The sequence below is a fragment of the Oxyura jamaicensis genome, chromosome 7, assembly GCF_011077185.1.
Source record: "Oxyura jamaicensis isolate SHBP4307 breed ruddy duck chromosome 7, BPBGC_Ojam_1.0, whole genome shotgun sequence".
Lineage (NCBI taxonomy): Eukaryota > Metazoa > Chordata > Aves > Anseriformes > Anatidae > Oxyura > Oxyura jamaicensis.
In genome coordinates, this window is record NC_048899.1 from 231,201 (window position 1) to 255,791 (window position 24,591).

The 24,591-nt window shown below is 37.4% G+C and overlaps 1 pseudogene; it reads right to left on the reverse strand.

The window, feature by feature from the left end:
• Window positions 1-1,198: 1,198 nt before the first annotated feature.
• Window positions 1,199-23,150, reverse strand: LOC118169523 (annotated as a pseudogene).
• Between the last annotated feature and the right edge of the window lie 1,441 nt (window positions 23,151-24,591).

The following is a 24,591-nucleotide window of genomic DNA, read 5'->3' on the forward strand; positions in this document are numbered from 1 at the left end:
CCGCGGCACCGGGTAGGCCCGCGGCACCGGGTAGGCCCGCGGCACCGGGTAGGCCCGCGGCACCGGGGCAGCCCCTGCCCGAGCGCTCGGCTGTTCCCGTAAAAGTTGATGGCCAGACACAGAGCTGCTTATTTGCCCCCAGAATGTGCACGGAGAGCTGTGTGACGGGTGCATTTCATAAATCTAGCAGCACTACCACGCAGTCTCTTTTCCAAGCTGCAGGAAAAGTTATGTAATTTGTTTTGGTCTTCGCTGAGGCAGGCTTTACATATTCAGCAGCAAAATGATCACGTGTAAAAACAGGAAGCCTGCATGATCAGGCAAACAGCAGTAATTAGAATAACTAATGAGAAATCAGCACGTGAGTCAAGACATCGAGAGTGAAAATAGGACTCTATTAGGACCCTATTCCTGTTAGCATAGGAAGGGTTGTGGGGGATTTTAATATTTGTAAGATTTCACTCAGAATTATTTGTGGAGCAGCAATGTGGCTTTTGAAAGGAAAAATACCAGTCAGTATCTTCTTTCCCACTCACCTGATTATTTGTTAAAAGCTGTAAAGCTCCCTGCCAAGGTAAACCAACTGTGTTCTGGAGGGGCTGATATCTTATCATTGATTAAGCTTAGAAAAATCAGACTGGTAAAACAGCTTTATATGAAGCTTACGTCAAGCCATTATTCTTGATCATCCAAATAGAGAGTAACAGGCAGAAAATCTGCTAGCCTAGACCCTATTCTCAACTTCAAATGGATTAAATATTCCAGTTGCAGATTTGACAAGCTGTTTCATACAATTTACTCAATGTGTATATTAGAGTGATCAGAAAATCAGAAACATTAATGATTACTGAGTTAAGTTCATGCCCAGAACTTCAGTTCTTTATCAGGATCTTGATCAACATTAGGTGCCATACAAATCTATATACAGTGTGTAAATATATATATATAAAGAGCAGACTATTCCAAAGGCACACTTACACCTATGTCAATTACACCTGCTGCACAATTAGTTCCTAAATTTACTTTTACAGTTGTCATAATTTCTTCTTTCCTTAGATCCTGATTATAATATCACCTTATAAAAAGTCCACATATTCCAGTCTAGATAGACAAAATTATGGGTTAAAAGCTACTCACATATGACTTCGAACCAGGTTTCTGAGTTCCAGGACTACAGGCCTTGTCTTCCTTCTTACCTTCAGTCTGTAGACCAGTCTGTCTATTAGAAGACAACTTAAAACCAGTATGTTAATATAAGGCTAAAAAATCATATGCTGCTAAACACATGCAGCAACACTTAACTGGAGATGTCTGCAAGACTGAATCTACAGCTACAAAGCAGCGCTTTTTGCAAATGCTTGCATTGGCATCTGTTCTAGCCTAACTGAAATGTTCATACACTAGGTGATCATGGAAACCATAAACAAAAAGATGACAAAGGGCCTAATTCCCTTCCTATTTTGATTTACTAGATAGAAAGCCACTGGTTTGATTTTTTTTTTTTTCTGAAATAAATAATTGGTCCTAAAGCATTCAAGTGGATAAGAGTATTTCAGTTTGATTATTAAAAAGTACTTGAAATAAAACTTATGCTAAATGTTCATTTTAATTTTGTTTAAATGCTCAGAATAAAGTGAAGATAGATCTATACATTTCTTTAATTTCAAACTAAAAAGAAAAAAAATTGTAGAACTGATACAGTAAAGAAGAAAAAAGAAATCCTTTTAAACTGTATTCTATAATTTACCTTACTTTAAACTGTGCATTAGAAAAAAAAAAGCTACCAAGAGAGACTTTGAGATAAAGGAGTTGATGCTTTTTGAAAGCTGCTCAAAAATAAAAAATGAAGTTACGAAACCTTATAGGGGAATTCATTATTTAACAGAACAGATGATCATGTGAAAAAATGGTAATAAGTCTAACCTCTACTTCTCTTGCGTTGACTTCTGTTCCAACTGATCCTGCTGTATATTTCCATTAGATATAGTTGTGCTTGTTTCACTGAAGTGTGTATATGACAGTGGAATCTTCAGTTCACGACTGGCAATCTGTAATAAAAGTAAACAAAAAGATATCTAGTCACACTTTAAGTAGTAGTTTCAGGCTGGAAAAAAAAAAAAAAAAGAAAAAAAAGGCATTGCCATTATTGCCATTCATGTCTCTCTATATATGTACACAGAGAAAAGACCTAATTTAATTCAACAGTAAAATTACAAGAGGGACAATAATGAAGTCTTCCTTAGCAAGTATTCTGTAAATCAAATAATTATTAAATTCAGATGTTAGAAGATAAGATAAAATAACACAATGCAATACTATGTGTTTTGACGTTAGTATCTTAGTCTCTTAGATCAGGTTTTAGTTGCATACAGAAATTTTTCATTCAGGTTTTAAGAACAGTTAATTGCTCTTCCTCCTGGATTTTCAAATCTTATATGTTTATGTTTTCCTTTCTTGCTCATTTGAAATGGCTTTCTTAGTTTTCCCACTTCATTGTTTTTCACAGTGTTCTAACATTCAGCTTATTTTGAAGGAATGGTGTCATTTTAGCTCCAAAATTACCTGTTTAGCACATGATTTTGTTTGTCACTATTTACACCTGAATGCATAAAAATGGTCTGCCGGTATCATCAATGTTGTATATACTACAAAGTTAAATTTTCAGCACTTTGTCTCCCTCTGCAAAAAAAAAAAAAAATGTTGGATCCTTTTTGCATATATTGTCTGTGCCTTAGCTATCCTGATATCAGTGATGGATCCCATGAAGATGTTCAGCTCATATCCAGACCTTGAAAGATCACTTTGTTTATAGCTTACATTTTCCCCAACTTTTGTATTAATCAGTAATTCACAAGTAACTATCCAACATTAAACTTGGCTTTCTTATACCTTTAGAAAATTTCTGTTGCACTTCTTAGTGACGTTCACCTTTTTGGCTCAGTTATCTTTCTTGTTGTATTTTGTTTACTCTCAGATGGTAACTAACTAACCTGTAACATCTTAGTGTGAATTTCTAGTTGCAGTTCAATTCCAACATGAGTGACTTGTCTGTGCTCATCTATATAGATATGGACAAGAGCACCAGCCTAAAGAGAAGACACAGAAACATGGTGATTTTCTTACCACACTGAACAAAGGTGCATAAAAAAAAGAATAAGGCAAAGAGATTTATTTTGCAAGAATCAGTATATTAAGAGTGAGTGGAAATTCTCCAGTAGTCTGACAATAACAAATTTCACTACTCTAGGTGGACTCTAAATGAGCTAGTAGTTATTAACATGAGTTCTGCAAGGATCACAGTAATGCATTCAAATAACAGAAAAGGACATCTTTCTTCTTAAATTGGTGAACGCATACATGCTGTCTCTAGTTGTAATATATTTGCAACCCCAGATACTATTCCCTGCTTATCCTCAGTAAGAGAAGAACAGAGCAGATTTTGAACTTGGTTCAAAGGCATTTTGGACAGATGACAAGTTATCTCCTAGTATGAACATCTACAGAACTTTTCTTTTAAAACAGAGTGGCAGAATTGTACTGTTGCCTTTTGAAACCAAGGGATTAATCCTAATCTTTTTTGTTTCCATGTATCCACACAGGAAAGTAGTAAACCTGATGTTCACAGTATATAATTTTGATGGAGCAATGACAATTCCTTTTCCATTCTCTTTTGTAGTCTGTCAAGAGGCTTAGAACCTGATTCACTTTCTGTTTGTATTTTGATGCAGCCCTGTGCCAGTAAATAGCTATCTTAAATAGGGGCAATGCAAAAATCAGAAGGAAATGGAAGTAATGAACTTTCATTCATGGGTAAAAGCAGAAACAAATAACTTCCAAAGGAACGGTGATGAAAGAAATCAATTCCCTACAAGCAAGCCAAACCTATGAAAGAACAAGTGGATATGAAAGAGAATTAGAAATTCTACAATGAGACGTTTTGGTGCAATGTGCAATCAACTCCTGACACTCAGAGAGCAAACATGGGAGCCCAAGAGGTGTTGTGAAATACAGTGTCTCTGAAACATTTTTTTAAAGTAATTTTACATTGAGAAATAACAGTCATGTGATCTCTTTGGTGCCAAATTGTGACATTTGCAATCAGGTAACATTTTGCTGATGTCAGTCAGTCTCACTTCACAGAGACCAATAAATCTATTCTCTAAGATTTAGATCTAGATTTTGGAAAGTCAGCACAATGCCTGAGCTTTATTTTGAAGAGTTTGGTGAACTGTAAGTGTTATTTATGCCTTTTATTGATCTTTTGTATCAAGTAAATTGTGATCCCTACATTCAATGTTTATTTACCATGAGAACGTTGTTGAATGAAATATATGAATCTCTCTCTGAACTTTTAATCTATGAATTTGTCCAGAAATAATCAAGAGATGCAACAACAACAAAAAAGTGAGCTATGAATCATGGTTTTATATTTTAATGCTTTATCTCATAGTATTTAAATTGGAACGATCACAGAAAACTATAAAATAACTGGGAACTGAACTGTTACCTGATGCAGCTCCATCAAGATCAAGAATAGGAAGATAAAAGATGATGAACATTATTGCTTGCTAAGTCCTGTTATAGCTGCCTGGCTAAGATGAGGGGTGTTTTTTTTTTGCTGTGTGGTGGTGGTTTTTGCTGAAAGTTAAGCTATTCATAGACTTTCATGCAGGTTTTGCAGTTACTGCGTTCAGGTGAAGAAAAGGTTACAGCTGTCCACCAGTGGTTAACATATCGATATGTCTTTCAAGGGCAAAACAGACTGCATGCCTGGTCCTAAAGTAAACATTAAAAACTCTACTTCTGTTACAGTCTATCCATGCAGATTGCAGAGATATTACATATATATGGCCAAACTCCTAGTGGCGGCAGTAAATCAGTCCATTCTATGTTTGAGTTTCTTATTAACCTACCAGGTATTAATTTAGGTTGATTTAGCAGATTTGATTTTATTTGGCTACAAAAACAAGGTAGGGATACAGATCTTTTCAGGGACTTGCTTTTAGCTTTTCAACAGGAAGATGTAAGCTCCATGAAGCATGCACGTGACGTGGCAAGGAAGCCAGAATAAAGGAGAACTATGGCACAATGGGCTGATGTGAGCACACCTACTTATTAGGATTAAAAACACTTTCACTGAATATCTAAATGAAAAGTCCTGAATAAGGCTGGGATTTCTGCAGATCAGCCCTAAGAGAAACTGTATGAACACCATTTTTTGACTATCAGATTTCAGTAAGTGAATTCCATTGCCAGAAGCCCAGATAATTTTCAAGGCTTAATCCAAGATTTGCTGCCAAAGAGATAAGAAAGAGCATGTCTTCAAGCTAACCTCCCAGGGAGGGTTCAGGTCTGATGTTCCTTTTTACTTCAGTCACGTCGTCTCTGGTTTGTTTTAATTAAATCCTTCATTTGATTAGTTAGATTAACTTACCTCTTGGCTGCCACTGCTGCAATTACAGCAGAGTGAAGGCTTGGTAATCTTGGCACCAAATGCTCCACCAACACGTTTCACATAGCACATAATTTTATTGGACTGGAGGTTTAAAGCTGAAGCCACTAATTCCTGCAGAAGTGAAAGTCCAGGATTTAGTTAAGAATTGTCATATACAAAAGTGCATTAAAAATGCCTATTTTCCATAGCTAACGGTATTTGAGAAGCTAACAGGCTTAAGAATGCTGAGCAGAAAACTGGAGTTGCTGTAGATCCAAAAAAAAAAAAAAAAAAAAAAGGCTTTCAAACAAGCAGAGATGCTAATGAAAGCACTATCCAGTCTGTAAAGAATAATGGAAATGGAAAAATAGCTCCATAAACTAGTTTGACTTTTTGATGCAAAATGTGATAAACTCTATACAGAATGGTAAAGTTCATCTGCAGCTGGATATAAAGCATCCACTGGTATATCAAACTGAATGGAACAGAGCGATTGTTCACAGCACAATAGAGAGTTAAGTTAAAATGCTGACAGACGACTGCATTCTGAAAATATTTCCTCTGACAGTGCTGCCAGAAATGCAAATAGAGGTTTAACTGGTAGGGCTGACAGGGAAAGTGTAAAAAATGAAACCCAGTAATAAACTGCAAAAGCTAATACTAAACATGTAGAAATCACATACATTCTTTGAAACTGTTCTTTTCTACAGAGCTGCAACTCAATTTTGTTGTCAGCTAGGACTTCTTAATTTTTTTTCCACATTATTGCATATAATTCATACAGCCAGTATACCTAACACATAATTAGTCTTTCCTCAGTGAGATTAAAGTCAAATTATTTATCTAAGACATCCTTTGTCCATCCCGTATTTGCTCATTTATGCCTGCACTGAATTGGATAATTCAAATAGCATCCTGTTCATGAGAACTACTGTTACATTCAGCTTCATCATTAGTAGTGAGGCCTCTGATTTTCATTAAAAAAAAAAAACAAAAACAAAACAAAACAAACAAACGAACGAACAAAAACAATAAAGTCAATTAATCTGAAGTAACTCCAGATGTAGTTCTGCTTTAAAGTTATTTAGGAAGGTAAGAAACATGTATCTTTAATACTTTGTTTATCTGTACATCTGTTGCATGCTGAGTTGACACATCATTCCTTTATCCTCCACTCTTGGAATAACAAGCACACTATTTGTGCTTCCAGGTAAAAGGTTTCCTGTCCTCCCAGGTCCAATTCACCTATTACGTATGTAATTATAGGAAAATCTAAGCTGCATTTCAAATGAACTGGGAGGGAAATTATATTTTCCTGTATTTATATGTATCAGGGAAAAAGCATTCTCTCACAGAAGGAAAAATATAGTTTAATTTCTTTCTGATTTCTTTGTATCTCAGATTCACATTTTTTGGGACCATTTGTTTATTAGGGGAAAATTATTCAATCACCTAAAGCTTGTATAGCTTTATTTCCCCAGGATAAGATCAAAATCTACTTAATATCTGATGCCTTTTATTCTTTAAGGAGGCAGTATCTCATCTGTTATAATGTGATTATAATCTATTCTCTTCTAAATCACTCTGTGAGGGAAGGCTTTCCCTTTTTAGTTTATTTTCTATCCTCTTTCCATCAGTTTCTTTTCTATCCTCTTTCTCCTTTTTCACTGTTTCTGCCCTTTTCTATGCAACACTTTCCTTTTGTACAATTTTCCATTCAGAGAGGGGAATCTGTCAGTACAGCACAGCATAAAAGCTAATCCTGTCAGTTCTGTGGGACCTTTCCTTTATGCCATACTTAGGTCTGGCAACATTTCCCTAGCAGTTATTCCTAAAACACACATTCACACAAAAGTAGTAGAGTTCAGAACTGAATCCACTAGAGGATGGTACAATGTGATGAGGAACAGTTGGAAGTAGTCCAAAGGAAAAGAGAAAAAAATTATCAGAAATCATGACCTTGCATGGAGAGTTTGACTACATAGAGGCTCAACCCCAAAAAAGTGCAGGAATACATGAATCTTGAAATTTATGGAAAGCTACCACAAAGAGGAAGAGAACAGCTTGTGCTACATGCCCACGGAAGAGAGAACAAGTAGTAGGATTTAAGTTGCAGCAAATTCAGTTAGTCATGAGGATAATCTTTCTAATCATAGGAATGGTGAAGCACTGGGAAAAATTCCTAGCAGGGGATAGTTAAGCTTCATTAAATGTGACCATTTCATCTCCATTACTTCTTAAGGGGCAAAAAAATCACCAAGAGTAAGTTTAGTTGAGAAGAGAATAGAATTCTGAATTCAGCTACCAGCTGGAAAATAGATTCTGAACTAGCATGACTCCCCTCCCTTGCCTGATGCACCGCATGCATGAGCTACCTTCTAGGATTTAAGTTAACTGATGAAATAATTTTTCAATATCTCCTTTTTCTATTTTCCTTTCTTCAGTAATGTATGCACTGTGTTTTATTGCATACTACAGCAAGAAATGAAAACAAAACATGCTAATTGTAATTGTCAGATGATTTTTATATAGTACAATCTTTAATCATTTGCATGATCCTTTTTTCAGATGGACAGATGGTTGCAGCTAAGTATTAGAAAGACCAGAACAGTTGTTCCCCTTTCACTATCAGAGAGCTTCTGTTTTTTTTAATTGTTCGTATCATTTTGTCATTCCCCTAGATTAGAAATACTTAATACCTGTTAATGGCATTCTGAGCCCTTGAAAATATTTTAGAATCAGATTGCTTGCTACTGAAAATGTGCCAGACTTAAGGCTTTTCAGAATATGGGTATAGGATGTGTGATTCCAGAGCTTCTGCAAACATAAGCTCTCAAATTTAATTCTACGCTGATCTACTCCTGCTGGGAATTTGGCTCCCACCAGCTTCCTTAATGCTTTCTAAGTATTTGTTTTGCAATCTCAACCTAAATCTACAAATTTCAATCTCTGATATACTGGATGAATAGGTACCTAAAAATAATTTTTTACGTTTCTAAAAATAAAACTTTGGAGGGCATTTATAAACCTTTTACATTTCATCTTTGGAAACAAACTCACATGTCAAGCCAGTAAATAAATAAATAAGATAAAAATCCAAAGCCTGGCAAATACCTGCACAAGGAGGTGAGTAGCGAATGAGGTGACTTAAGAGATCTATCAGACAAGGAAGAGGAGATGGATTGTTACCTCAATGGCCAGAATTGGCTTCATACACTATCTTCACATTTTTAGCTCCACACAGTGACTCTGCAACCACAGCACAGATTATCTGTCCAACGCAAATCATTTGTCACATACCAACGTACATTACCCAACCGGGAAAAAAAAAAAGAAAAAGAAAAAAAAAAAAAAAAAAAAAGTAGTGTTTACTTTTCTGTACAGAGATGGAGCATTCTGTTTTGTGGAAATAGGTCATGCTCCAATGCCACTATTTATATTCTGCTCAAAGAATACTGTTCCAGGGCAGACTTAACTTCATTAGATGAGAAATGCTATTGGCATCCTTCACCTGCTGCAACATCTCCAGCATGAAAAATGCTGCTGACATCAGTGATCATAAATATTTTCCCTGTGGCTGTCCTGAGGTGGCCAGATGCTGTGTCAAGTAAAACCCCATCTGGCCCAGACTGCTTTCCTTGTCTATTCTCAGAAATGAGTGAAACTCATATGAGAAAGAATAGAGGGATAAGAGCAACACACTAAGAATTATGCTTGTGCCACTGTAAATACCAGGCAGCAGTGTCATTTGTGATGCAGATAGCATGAGGCCTGGGACATTCTGTATGGTCACATTGGCTGCCCAGTTCCCATATATTTCAGTACTTGAAAAACTCCATTTCTTTTTTCTTTTTTCTTTTTTTTTTTTTTTTTTTCTTCTTCCCTTTATATTACTGAAGCAAAAGGTCCAGGCACTCCTCCAAATCAAGAAATACCTTGTCTTCTGTATATATTTGCTCATCATTGCCATTTTGCCCTGGAACATCTTTTAATGTCACCAAATCAACCATTGCTGGCACCTGAAAGGCACCTGAAAGATCACTTGATGTCTCAAGTGGTCTGGAAAGTAGAGCACACACAAATGACCATCATACACTGTACAAATGACCATCATACACTGTACAAATCTCTCTAGTATATGTAATTTCACAAACTTCAGGACAAAAATAATCCACTTGGTATTCTCACCACAAATCTTTACATAGAGAAGAAATTGGAAAAGTTTTGATTAGCATATTGCAAAAAAATAAAAGTATGAGCATCTGTGTGTGTACTGCATAAATAGCTCTTTAAATTCTAGTCCCAGTACCTTCAGAATTTAAGAACGTGTACTTATTACATTTTTTGAATTGAAAGGAGTGAATGCATTAATATGGACTCTTCTGTCCATATCTGACATCATTTAAAGAACATGGTAAGGGCATTCTTAACTCATTTGTAATGCATACCTCATTATATGGCCGAATCAGACACTAAGAATAGAGAATACTCTAAACAACCGTTTGTGTATATAGTTTTTTCATACTTACATAATCTGCATGGGCTTTAATACTGGTGACCACAGCCAGCAAAAGTTCTCTTTTCACTGGATGAATATCATCACCATAAACTGCTTCACCAGTGGCAGGCTTAATACCAGACTGGTTCATGATGGGACATCCCACAGGATCTTGTGGTCCAGGGTCAACATCCTGCAAATAAGAACATGTCATCTTCAAAACAGCACAGTAATTATAAAGACTTACAAACACTTTCTGTGATCATTTTGTGATACAATCTATGTGAAAACGGTCTAGATTTTACTACAATATTCATGGGAAACATTAGAAAGTATTAATTTCAGTTTTATAGTTTGTGCTCTATTGGCACTAAAGTGTTCTGCCTGAGGTCAAAGAAATATATTGCAATAGATACCATGCAAATCTCTAGTAAATGGTGGACTCTTCCACAGAAAGATTGCAACAAATAAATGGACAAAAAATAAAAATCCAGATACAGAGATTTACAAGGGACAAAACTACACAGTGGAGCTATGGCAAACAGAGCTAAAATATTCTGGATCTTAGCTAGCCTGTCTGCTGGGTCCATATTGCTTCTGATAGCACCCCACGCAAGCCACACTCGCAGACTTCAGCTTCAACACTGCTTTAAACAAATCATGTTTCACATTGTTTACTTTGGAGACAATATATTTGAAATCATGGCTATACTCAGAGATCTCTAAATTCTTCTTGCCCATCTTCCTAAGGAGATAGGTAAATTTCTATTATGGATAGTGCTGACTAGACCAAAAAACAGCTTCATTCAGATTTCTGCTAATTAGATCCCCATCAAATCCCTCTAATACTTCAAAGAGCCTGGAGTTTAAAGTACTTTGGTCATACTTAATGAAAATACAGCTTTGGTGCTCTCTGATGTTGAGTTTCTGATAATTTGCATCAGCTTGAAACAGACTATTGTTGGGGACAGGGAAAGTCTTCCAACATCTGTGTTTTTTTTGGGGGGTGGACTTCTACAGAGGAGAAAGTCCTCTGTAAAACATGTCTTCTCAAAAAAGTCAATCTCTCAAAAGCAAACAGTACAAAGCCTTGGCTGAAGCCAAACGTTTTTGGTGAAAAACTGATACTAAGCAAAGATTATTATTATTATTATTATTTTTATTTTTTGCAACAAAACAAAGATATGGGTGAAAATTCTTGATGTAATTTTAGATATTTTTAAACTGAAATCTTCTACTGAGATAACATTATCATGTGCCATCTGCCCGTCCCTTTCATACTGTCATAAGATAGTGTGTGGCAGTTACAGATACAGCACAAACCTCACCCAATAGAATTGGACACCCTGGGGAACACCTCTTTGTAACACTCCCAAAGCACTCATCTTCTCCCGTGAAAGTTCAGCATGCCTGAAGCGATACTGAAAGGAAGGTGATGTAAGAGCAGTATTGTCAGACCATTATTTTTTAAAGTAAAGCTTTTCCCCTCACATATTTTGAAATAAAGCATAACACCTTTATCCTCCCCCATCTGCCATCCCGAAATCTTAAAAAAGGCAGAGATTTACTGCAGCCTGCACGCTTATGTGGATACGCAGTTCTTGTCCAGTCCCTACCATCTGATTTAAACCATGTAAAACTTCTGGGTAAAATCTGAATAGGAAGCTGACAAGCAAAGTTCATTTATATTCTACTTTTCTACTCAGAGCTGTTGGAGGGAGAGAAATTTCCTTCAGAACCAGTTTGCAAGTCTCATTCAGCATCTGATCATTCCATTGCCTGGTAGAAGAATAGGTTAGCATGAATCCAGACCTCTTAGAAATAAAAAACAGCTAAAACTATTGTGACATATGCTGGAAGTGGTAAGTAAATCAGAGTAAGTTATATCAAGAAATAACCTATTCAGGAGGACTGGTAAAAGAGACGCTGTAAGAAACTGATGATGGCAGAATCCAACAGACCCCATACATGACACTATGCCTCCTGCTTTTTGCTTAATTACATTAAGACATCCATAGTACTTTCCTACTAGCTTCTCACAGGCCTTTCTTACACTGAGTGTGGTTGAGCCAATGCCTCCATATATAATAGTTCAATCTACAATTGTGTCTACGCCTGGACTGAAGAGGACTTGCAATCCAGAATTCACTATGGACAAAGCATTTTTTCTGATGTTCAACATGTCTGAAGGCTGAAATGAAGTCATCCTAATGGAAAAAAGGCAATAAAAATTCCATCAATGACATAGATTGTCCTTGTTAAAGAAAGCAGATCTATTATTCCTTGTGGTTGTTATCAATGTCCAAAAAAAAAAAGCATCATTTTTAACAAACATTTGCTAGAATTAGTTTCAGGTTGTTTTTTGTTTTTTACTTTTCTTGATGTATGAAGCTAATCATAGGGAAACATACTAAGAGAGGACATTGTTTGAGGTTAACTGCAAGTAAGAAAACATGCCAAAATCTTTTTTTTTATTATTATTATTATTATTATTATTATTATTTTTTCCCCTTTTCAGGAATTTAATGACTTTACAATGCTGGAAAAGCAGTTCTGGTATAAGCCACTTCATATATGGCTGGTACATTTTTAAAATCAAATTCCATTTTACCAAATAGTGGTTTCTGTTTCAGGACACAAAGGCCCCACTGTATTAATGAAACCGATTTTGTGAAGATTTTACACTCAGAGATTATATGTTTTATTCTAGCTACCATAATGGCATTTACAGAGGAAGACAATAGAAAAAAAAACAAACAAACAAACAAAAAAAAAAAACTGTACTTTTTGTTATCAGAAATCTCCTTTTGTTTAGGAAATGGTTAAAACATATTTTAAAAGTACACATAATAATTTCTTTCATAATCAGGGACAGACAACTCCTCTGAAGAGAGGTTATAAAGTGCCCTTTCTAGCCCCAGAAACAAAATCATATTCAGAGTCACAGAACTTTTAAAGTAGTGGTTAGCATGTTAGATCTGTTACAGTGCATGTGATACCCCCCATGACAATTGTAAAAAAAAAAAAAACAGGATTACATGATGAACAGTGAGTGTACTTAGAGATGGAAAACCTTCTCAACAGGATTTACTTTGCTTCACTTAAGCAATATCCACACCAACCTACCCAAAATCAAAACCAGCAACTGGCAGGAACAAGAGTGAGAACTGACAGATGGATTTCCATCTACACTGCTGTTGCTTCACTTCCTGTTGACAATTCTTGCAAAAAGTAATAATAATAAAAGGGTCTGTATGAATTTTTGTTGTGTCAGCAGACTTGGCCAAACAGACAGTTCAGCATGAAAGAGAGTGGCCAAAACAGCCTCCCACCTAGAATTGTATTAATTCTGTATGGTGAGGCTGCTGGATCGCATGTGTTATTCATGTGACTGCTGACAGATAGTTTTCCTTCTTCTTTAAAATGATTTTTTGAGCTCAGCAGCCATGCTATTGTTTGGAGTACCCTCCATGGGTGCTTCAGTTCTGTGGTATAACTTCTTATGGGACAATGCAGGTAGGATTTATTTATTCTTTTGCTCTATGGAGGGAACTAAACCTTTCCTCTTTCAGAACTAAAACCTCTCCTTTTTCATTTTCTCTTACAGCCTGTTTGTCTCTCTAGTCACTACTGAGGCTCAAAGTTTCTGTGTAGCAGAAGCACTGTTGCTGCTACCAGCATAGATTGTGCTGTTGCAGGTTTTGAGCTCATGGAATCTTTTATTTTTTATTTTTGATGGGAAACCTGGGATGGCTGACCAGCCTCTAAAAGGCTGTGAGCATTCTTCCAGCTTGAGGCCACGTATGTTTACTATGCTGTATTGCAGTGGGCAGATACTCTGGGGACAGACTGCAGATGTCAAGGTTGGCAGCTACTCTGACAGTTACTCCTTCATTGACTTAAGTCACAACACGCTTATAGCTGGGTCTTCCCCTACTTGCCCCGCACGCTTTCTCAAATCCACTAGAGGGATATCTAACACAGTAACAATGACACCATTTCCTCCACCGGTAACCTCCTGAAAGCACACACTGTCACCTTTGCTCACAGCAGTTTGGACCTTACTTTGTGAGTAGTCACAATGATAGCTCAGGACTGTTCAGAGCAGAAATTGCTAATTATTTAGTGAGAAGAGGCCAGAAATAAGCTTTATTTTTTATTTTTACTTTTATTTATTTTTTCTCGAGGCTCTCTGGGATTTCTCCTGGAAATACTCAGGAAGCCCAAAATTCGGTGTCTGAAAGTGGCACAAGAGCACATTTGAGAGTGGGGGGAAAAAACAGTGAGAGGTCCAAAGAAGTAGATGATGATAGCTGGTTGGAGAAAGTGAGAGAGGTGATGCAGGGATGTCAGGGCTTTTTTATCTTTTTACAAAGCATTAGTAACCTCCATGTTTCAGTGCCACTGGAGATAATTTAAATATTTCTAATAACTTCATAGAATCATTTAGGTTGGAAAAGACCTCTTAGATCATCTGGTCCAACAATCCATCTATCACCAATAGAGCCCACTAAACGATGTCACTAAACACCACATCTACCCTTTCCTTAAACACCTCCAGGAACAGTGACTCCACCACATTCTTGGGCAACCTGTTCCAATGTCTAACCACTCTTTCTGAGAAAAAAATAAATTAAAAAATCCTAATATTCAACCTGAACCTCCCTTGGTGCAACGTGAGACCATTCCCTCTTGTCCTATTGCTAGTTACCTGAGAAAAGAGGGTAGTCACCCCCACCTCACCACAATTTCCTTTCAGGAAGCAGTAAGTTCTCCCCTGAGCCTCTTCTTCTCCAGACTAAACAATCCCATACTCAGCTGCTCTTCATAAGACTTCACTGGAATGAAATGAAACCTGAATGAAACCTCTCCAACACTGGTAAAACTTTAATTCAAGGTTGCAGAGAATGCTTCTATCATCTCGTGTTTAGACTGAAATGTACAATTATTCTGGTCTTTTCCTGGATCCGATTTTAGATATAATACAATATAACACTATACAACACAAAACACTTAAAGTAATTCAGAAAGGAAATGAAGGCTTTACCTTTGTAGAATATGGTATGATAACAGAAACAAAGACCTCCTTGGGCTTTATGTCTGTATGTTCACAGTCAGCAAGACATTGATCATTTAAGATAATCTGTCATTTGCCACCTGTTGGAGAAAAATGTAATGAATGTGGAGCAAGAAGGAAACATTGACATTTCATTGAATCTGTGCAAAACCATATACTATAACAAGAGCATTGTGATAGATTGGACAACTAGGCTTTAAGTGAAAATAATCGTGCAAACATGCGGCTATGAAAATTAACTGAAGATATGTGAAGTGTTTACGTTTTCAGTAAGCATTGTTTTCAGTGGAAAATGTTAACAGCTGCAAATTTCTGCAATGACCTTAAAAGCATATAGCTTTAGACTGTAAAGTCATTTGAATGGAAGGAACACATTAATTGCAATGCATTTCCCTACATGCATGCTATAGTCCTTCATTGAATATAAAATACCAAGTATATTATACTTTCTGGAAAATGTACATCTCAAAAACACTATTAAGAGTCAGAAAATCAATAATGTGGTTTTAAATATGGTTATTCTCTTTCTGCTCTCTTTCAAAAGTTCTTAGACCATTAAATCATTAAAGCACAGTAAGCTTTTAAGAAATTATCAAGCACTGCAATGAGAATCAGCCCTGGACTTCTTTAGTTCAAAGATAGTAGAAATCATAGCCAGGATTTTCCAAAGTACCCCACAGATTTTATGTAACAAGGACAGAATTTGCTTGGGCTTGATTTATGGAAGCGTTATTTAAACATTTACGTACAAGTACCAGTGACTTCAATAGAGGTTTCTAGGTACTAAGACATCAGCAGAATGAACCAGGTTTTCTTAAAATGAGAGAGGAATAAACAACAAAAGGAAACATCTGTCTGTTAAAGGGAGCAACGTAGCCAAAGGCAGTGTAGATAGACCTTTCTACTTGTTGCACCTGCCCCTTTCTCTTTCATGAGGTTGATAAATATTTTATTTTGCCCTGTGAAGCAGAAAGATGGTGTTTACTTCTGGCAGACACTTTTTGCCAATTAAAATGGGAGGCAAATGCCAGGACAACGTTGTCTTCCATTCAGAAGCAAGTACCATTCTAATTCACCTAGGGAATGTGCAGTAGCAGTGTTTCATCTGAAACTTTTTACCTATAGTCATATTCGCTGTTGCACTGTTCTACTCATCTGTCAAAGATATTTGGCAGGAAGTCCAAAGCTTACCATCTGATGCCAAGTTGAGAACAGACTTGTTGACTGATAAGATTGGGTTCAAGTCCCAGGTCAATCACCTGCTTACAGTGTGTCCTCCTAAAGACTAACCATTTTTTGTTGGCTTTCCCTTCTCACATTAAACAGATATCTGCATCATAACCCCATTTAATTCACTTAAAAGGCCTGTTGGAAGAACTTATATTGTTTTGTTCAATCTTAACTGAAGTTATATATTTGTACTTTTTATATGCAATTTAATTTATTGTTTCCTTCTAAAGTCCCATCTCACTATCTCCGTTGAGAGGGACCAGGTTTTACTTTTCTGCCCAGTAAAAAAAGAGATGGCCAATTCACTTAAATACAGGAAGAAATACAAGGTATTGAAGTAAGGAAATTTTAAAGGAAAATTAGGGAAAAGGTCAGAGAAGCCTCATATGTGATGGATAAACAGCTGTGTGTCCAAAGTCAAGATGATTGGCTGCAGGGTGTGCAGTACCCTACCAAGGCGCTCCACTTTTCTTATTTGCTCAGTCTTTCAATTTCTCTGCTTAACCAGTCAGCAGGGATACCAAAAGTTTCTCTGGTTACAATTCTCAAGATATTTGCTCCTTCTGACTAGCTTAGGACACTCGTAAAACTTTTCTCATATAACTTTCTCATATAACTTTCACATAACTTTTCTAATGGTATTAACTGTTCTGCTTTAAGAGGCATATCACAGATTCACCCACTTTTTCTTCACGTGTTTGTAAGTGACATTCATACAGATATGTCTGTAGTGTCACCTTATTTACTGCCACTGCTGAATACATACCACCATGCTCCTGATCTGCTCTCCAGCTACAGTTCTCAGCTGCTGCAAGAAAGTTTAGTAGATTTAGTATTCTCCTCTGAGAATTTGGGTTATTGTCTCTGTAAGAATGTCTCTGAGCTGGGCCAGGCAACAGGCAGCTCCTATTACTAGCCCTGAAGCCAAGTGAGTTTAAACAGTGAAATCACAGTGCCAGGCTATAAATGCAGTAGTTACCTATCTGATAAGGCCTCTAAAGATTTGCTATTGTACACAGCTTTGGTCAGCAGGATGACAAAGATATATGAGAGTGAGATGCATTTCATACTACATGCAATAAGAACTGCAAATATCATTTGCTTATTCAGCAGCGGTTCCCAGTATACATGTACATGAAAAATACTACATTTTGTATTTGCACACTCCAATACACAACTCTTTTTTTTTGTATTGTGTATCCCTAAAGACATGAACAACAGTTAATTTGTTAGAATGAAGGTTGACAAAATTGTTGGAATTCTTCAAGAATGAGCCCCAGACACTTGGTCACTACTTTCAGTAGTATTGGAGTAGCCACTACCATGGATTTTTACTGACCCCTGAGGTATGCAGAAAAATCTTCAAGTGTTGTGAAAAGCCTTTCATGAACAATGGGGCCATGTTTTAAAGTCTTCTTTTATTGAGGTGTGCTTAAATGCATTTGCACTGATATTTACGTAATGATTTGAAGATAATTATAATTCAGTAACTGTTGTAAATCATCGAACTAGGAGAACGTAAGGAGACAAAGAGTCAATTATGACAAAACTTTAATTTCTCTAATTTTTAATAGCACAATTTCCCATTGAAAATACTCTTCATTTCATACTCTGCTACAGATTTAATGCCTCCAATCAGCAAGGTGATGTGCCTATTGGATTGGATCCTTAACTCAGCACTTTTGATATCAGCACATCCATAAATTCTACTAGCTAAGAAGCAAGTCCAACCACTCCAAAAGAAATGTTGTGCTATTTTGGATTGGAAATCTATATTTAGCTGTTTGTGTTGAAAATGAAACCACAGATTAATCAAGGTTCTTCAAACTTTTAGACCAATGGTTCTGACTGAAAGGTCACACAAAAGGATTTAGGGCCTTCTCCTGTGTTTGCTGTTTGCAAAAAATCTGAGATTTGAACAAATATATTTTGCTGAACAGTCACAAACTGTCACCGTTTATCTTCTCCAGACCATAGGCAAGTTGGCATATTGGTTAAAAGGCTTAATGAAATGACTGCTCCAGGATGAAACAATAAAAATATTCCACAGAAATAAGTCAATGGCTCTTATTGCTTCTGGCATTGAAATACAAAATCCAGTAATATGGTTAGATATCTGTTTAAAGAATTAATCATATTCCTTGACACAGAGACTACAAAACTCGAAAACACTCTAAATTTTAAAACCACTCTTTCCATGCTCTGTATTCAATTTTCTGTACCCACACCAGAACAATAATAACAGAGCAATTGCTGCATGAATTCCTAGTAACACCTGTTCAGCTAAAAGGATCTGCTAAAATTCAGAGTTTCTAGAATCCTTTCAGAGATTCTACATTGTACCTTCGAAGTACCTTATCTGAAAAGCCCATATTCATTACACACACAGGACAGGAAAAATCTCATTATTTTCCTGTACTGTACAGTACACTATGCTCTCACCTGAATTGGATGAATCCTGTTTTTGATATGCTTCAAATCCCTTCCACAGTGGTAATAGCAGAACCATGCAGTGAGCATATGGGGAGCAGGCAGGAGCTGTCAGGATAATGTCTTTGAGGTGTGAAGGAGAACTGTGGTATTAAATAACTTAGTCATATGAAGCCATGGAGAAGGAAACAAAGGATATAAATGCCAGCTACTGTACTATGAAAAGACAGAGGAAAGGATATTAAAGCATACATAATCCTGCACTTGGATTGTGAGTGACTTGCGGAAAATGGACTCCACAATCAATAAGATTGTAAAGTAGGTATGTTTATTCAGTGCTGGGCAGCATGGGGGGTAGTCCCATCAAAATCGTTCACACCTGATGCAGCAGTTTGCCATGGTTATATGCAGGAAAGAGTTACATATGCATGAATTTTTACAATGTGCCTATACATATTCATAACATGTCCCCACTTCATATTAAAATTAGTTCCAATAAGTCATTTCCATAAACTCCTCCCATCTGCACTTGCATAGTGTCTCCTAGTGGTGGTCATCGGGGGTCGTGGGGATGAAAGTTGGTGACTCTTCCTCATCACCACTAGTTGACCTCTTGTCTTTGCACAGACTCATTTGCTCCTTGGCTCTTGTCCATCCACAGGACCAGTTTCTATTAGCTTCTTAAGATAGGCTCACACTCCTATTAGGAGACTGATCTTGGTAAGGGGCCCAAGGCTTCTTGCTTTCATTAATTTGCACAATGCACCATAGCTAGCAAAGACACTAAGTAGTGAAACATGGGGTTAGAAATTAGAGAGTGATTGATTAAGAATGAATATGTAGACACCACTCATTGCTTAATATGTGCTCCATTTGCAATGTACTGTGCCTGTGCTATGCTTAGGCCTCCAGATAACAGGAGCCCCTGGGACCCCAAGAACCAGGTCAAACCTTATGGTTTGGACTGTGACCAAGGGCTCAGAGATAATGAGGACTGTTCATAAAAAGACAAGATAAAGAATGTCAAACATGAGGTAACAGGAGCCCCTCAGACCCCGAGAACCAGACCAAACCAACCTTATGGCCCAGATTGTGACCAAGGGCACAGAGAGCATGTGCAAGGAGACGAGGTGAAAAGTTCAACCCTGATGAAGACATCTTACTTCATCCTCATGACCCTCAGCACCCACCACCAGAAGGCACTGTGCAAGCGCAGATGGGAGGAGTTTATGGAAATGACTTATTGGAACTAATTTTAATACTAAGCAGAGACAGGTTATGCATATGTATAGGCACACTGGGAAACTTCATGAATATGTAACTCTTTACTGCATATAACCAAAGCAAGCTGCCGCGTTAGGGGCACACGACTTTGATGGGACTACCCCCCGTGCAGCCCAGCACTGAATAAACATACCTACTTTAAAATCTTAATGATTGTGGAGTCCATTTTCACAAATCAAGTAGCATCCTAGTTTAATGCCGTCAGTGCTCTATCTCTACTTGGTAAGATTCTCTTAACTCCCTCTCTCACGAGTATGCCTTTTTTTCCTACAGGTGGATTTCTCTCTAGGCATTAAGCGCGAAGCTTTCCTAATTAAAGAAAAATAAAGTTAAGTTAAAAAAATGGTACCATATACTTCATTGAAACCAAAAAAACTAGAGTCAGATGTGACAAAGTTAGACACAGCATTTCTAAATTAACAAAGTTTCAATAGCCAGAGAAAGAAAGTAGAACACCTAACTTCGCTGTAGACAAAACTGTACAATTACAATGCAATGTGTTTATTGGTGAAGTACAATGAGATTTTAACAATTATGTGAAGCATCTACTGAAGACTTACTGACAGTGATATATATTCATATAAGCACAAAAGAGGCAGGGGAATCAGATGATAAAATGGCTGCTGAAATCTTAAGTCGTAAATGAACACAATTTTAAAAGCATCAGCTCTCCAGAGAGTTGGTGTTTTTTTGATTGTTTGTTTGGGGGTTTTGTTTGATTGTTTTTCAAAGATTGGAGACAGGGATCTAAATCTCTGTTACTGCATGACCAACACTCTAATCTCTTTTGCAGAGGAAAGCTGTAAGTAAGGCTTTTAAATATGTATCAGAACTCCCCCAAATCCATCTTGAAACAAGCAAGCAATTAGTAAATATAAAAGGATGATTAGGTAGCTAGGCAGTAGGATGAATCATTACCTAGGTATTAAGAATAGAATAGATTAGTTACTCAATATTACCTGTTAGTCAAAGAAGAAGTAGTCTGAGTCTGTAAGATATACTATCAGGAGCCAAGAGGTGAAGAAAAGGTGAAAACTAAGTAACAAAAAGTTGCCAGACATCCCCTCTCGGGCAGGAAACAGATGGACAACAAGGACACAAATTAGCTCAGACTGATAAGGACTTTGCAAACTTACAAAATCACTACATTCTAGATAAAGGGTGAAAAGTATACTATGAGGAAGACATACTGCCTTCCTCCCAAAGACCACTGCCCATGTCCTTAAGACCCCTGCCCACAATTCTTGGAAGAATCTGTGCAAGTGCAAAGGACTGATAAGCTAATTAGCATAAGAAGCGTGAGTAGGCGGGTTTAGGTAATGAATATGTATAGCCGTTAATCGAATATTCATTGTTCTGCTGTATAAATATGAGATGGTTTGTCACTTTGGGGATGCACGTTAGGTGGAAGGATCCCCCGTGCATCCAGCGCTGTCAATAAAGAATATTTCGTCACTGAGAAGAAATTTTGACTTCGTTCTTTAAATCAATCTAAATGGAAAGAAACCATGTATTTCCAAGCGAACGTGAGTTCTCAAAACACTAAATTACTATTTCCAACTATCAGTGTGAGGGTACTCTATCTGTTTGGCAACAGGGTCATATTTAGGTATCATCACAGTGCAGGTACCTCGGCCTCTTACTCCACAGCAATATTTTGTCCTTGAGAAACTGACTGCAAAAGGAGACTTGTTGCGTAATGATCATATGGACACCAGGGTTCTTTTAAGATCAGTAACTGCTACTTTATTGATGACATAACTTCATCTCTCTCCTACTGAGGGCATAACTTCATTATCCTTGTTGCATCCCCATATTGAGGACAGGCTCCCTTATACTATTCGCCCCACAGTAGTACTTTTCCACTAACTATTCGTTGGTCAACAATTTTGCCCGGCAACCAGCAAACCCCCAGCAACTTCCATGCCTTAACGGCCGGAGAACAAGCAACCCGAGACGGCAAGGAGTCTCCTGAATCACCCTTCTTTGTTCCCTCTAAACTCTTTACGTTCCTGATGGCCTCATCGTTAAAAGTCCGATGTTATCACCAACCATGGGGCCTGTCAACCCCACATGGCCACACTCCCACAGAGACTTAAATAAAAAAATACATTATTTTAAAGTTACATTTTCTTAATATTCTTCTAAGTCTCTGTTATTTAACGTACATGTGCAGAATTTGAGGGATCTTCTGACCTGAGATGAGAGAATGGGTACAATGTAAATGAAAGTAGAGCACATTAAAAGATGAGAAGGGCAGGAACAGAGAGACAAATGAGTGTGAGGCAAACTAGTAACAGGATTTTCAGTCTCTACAGTGAAAACATGGCAAAGCCCCAAAACACTGAGATCAGGACCCTGTAAATTAGAATGTGTTGAAACAATTGGTTCTCTTACTAGCTTTACTCAATAATACTTTTCTAAACTTTATACATAATTATACTTATCATGCACTTCCAAACAGTCATAGATCTCAGAACATCCAATGAGTATAGCAGTTTGAGGCCCAAATGGAGCACTTGCACACAACTAAATTCTGTGTTGAAGGACTACCCTCATTATGTGCCTCCGTATAAAACCTCCACCTTCAGTTCACAATCTCCTTCTTCTAGTGTCACAGTGTGATAAATTAGTGGGGGTTTGTTCATTGTCATTGAGGAATTTGGAGAATCCGTTGAGGAGATAAGGTTGCACAACTTAACGACCTTGATAAGGGGAAGGATTAAGCAAGCAGATAGCAGGAGGAGGTGTTCGGTAAACACCCTTAAGTGAAACTAGACTGCCGCGGGACATCCTTTTTGCCGCTTCACCTCCCCCACTTGAACACGAGCACAACGCTAATCACCGGTAGAAAAACAACGACCCCCCTCTCAACAATAGACTGCGCAGCCTCAGCCAGTTCAACAAGTCCTGACAAGCCGGAATTCGACTACTATAAAACAGCAACCCTGGAAAGGGAAGTTGCGTGCTGTTGCGGAGCGAAGACTCCCCAGGCGCCCAGCGCTGTTTTGCTTGTTGGCTGCTTACTTAATAAAAATCAATTGCATTATTGGACACGACCCTCTCTGTCAATTAATTGAGAGCTAATTTATAACAACAGTACCCCGCAGTCCACTGGAATCTACTGTCTCCTTACCTCTCAGCTCCTTTTCAAAATGGTATGTAGCCCCAGTACTCTTCCCTCTGGGTGTGTTCATCTGGATCCATTTTGCTTATCATGTTTCCCATTTGATTTCATCACATTTCTAGTTGCCCCTAGACTCAGTGCAAATTTTATCCTCTTATGTGTTCCCACTAGTGACCAACACATGACTAATCATACTTGAATCTTGAGCATTAAAGAGATGCTAATTATTCCACTGAATGTTTGACAATGCAAACTAATAAAAAAGCTGCAATTTGTAAAGTATTGTTCACTACTCTCCTTCTCCACTTAATCCTTAATGTTGCTTTGCTTCCAGCATGGAAGGCTCTCAAATACAAACCTAAAAATACCCGCTTAATTTTGCAATCTGCATAGCAGTTTCTTAATCTAGAATAACTGTCACTTAAGTCAATAGAGCCCTGACATCAGTTAGCAACTTGAAGATTCCTAGCTGATGGAAAACAAAGATAAGAAGATAGTAAGAAAATAAGCTTATGCAGAACTGATTTAAAGAACGAAGTCAAAATTTCTTCTTAGTGACGAAATATTCTTTATTGACAGCGCTGGATGCACGGGAGGTCCTTCCACCTAACGTGCATCCCCAAAGTGACAAACTATCTCATATTTATACAGCAGAACAATGAATATTCGATTAACGGCTATACATATTCATTACCTAAACCCGCCTACTCACGCTTCTTATGCTAATTAGCTTATCAGTCCTTTGCACTTGCACAGATTCTTCCAAGAATTGTGGGCAGGGGTCTTAAGGACATGGGCAGTGGTCTTTGGGAGGAAGGCAGTATGTCTTCCTCATAGTATACTTTTCACCCTTTATCTAGAATGTAGTGATTTTGTAAGTTTGCAAAGTCCTTATCAGTCTGAGCTAATTTGAGACGGGATGTCTGGCAACTTTTTGTTACTTAGTTTTCACCTATTCTTCACCTCTTCACCTCTTCACCTTCACCTCCTGATAGTATATCTTACAGACTCAGACTACTTCTTCCTTGACTAACAGATAATATTGAGTAACTAATCTATTCTATTCTTAATACCTAGGTAATGATTCATCCTACTGCCTAGCTACCTAATCATCCTTTTATATTTACTAATTGCTTGCTTGTTTCAGAACTCTTTGAAGGACTGGGGCCTAAGTAAATGATGTCTCCAGCAAGTATGTAAGCTTATTTTTAGAACCCAACACTGCAGAATGAAGAGAGCCTGCACCTCAGGCTTCTTGCAACAATTTTGCTATACAAGCAGCATGCTCCAACTTACCAGGGTAAAACATATATGAATTAGTCCAGGAATTTATTTGGAATTGCGGGGTGAAATAACATTGTTTTGTGGCATTCAGAGATTACTAAGAGTGCTACAGTAAAATTTCAGCTTAACCAGAAGAGGGAACAACCAGCATTTCAAAAGTAAAAGTTCTGAGCTTCGAAGCATTTTCACCTAAGGTGAAGGGGTTTTAAAACATTGGCTATTTAGGA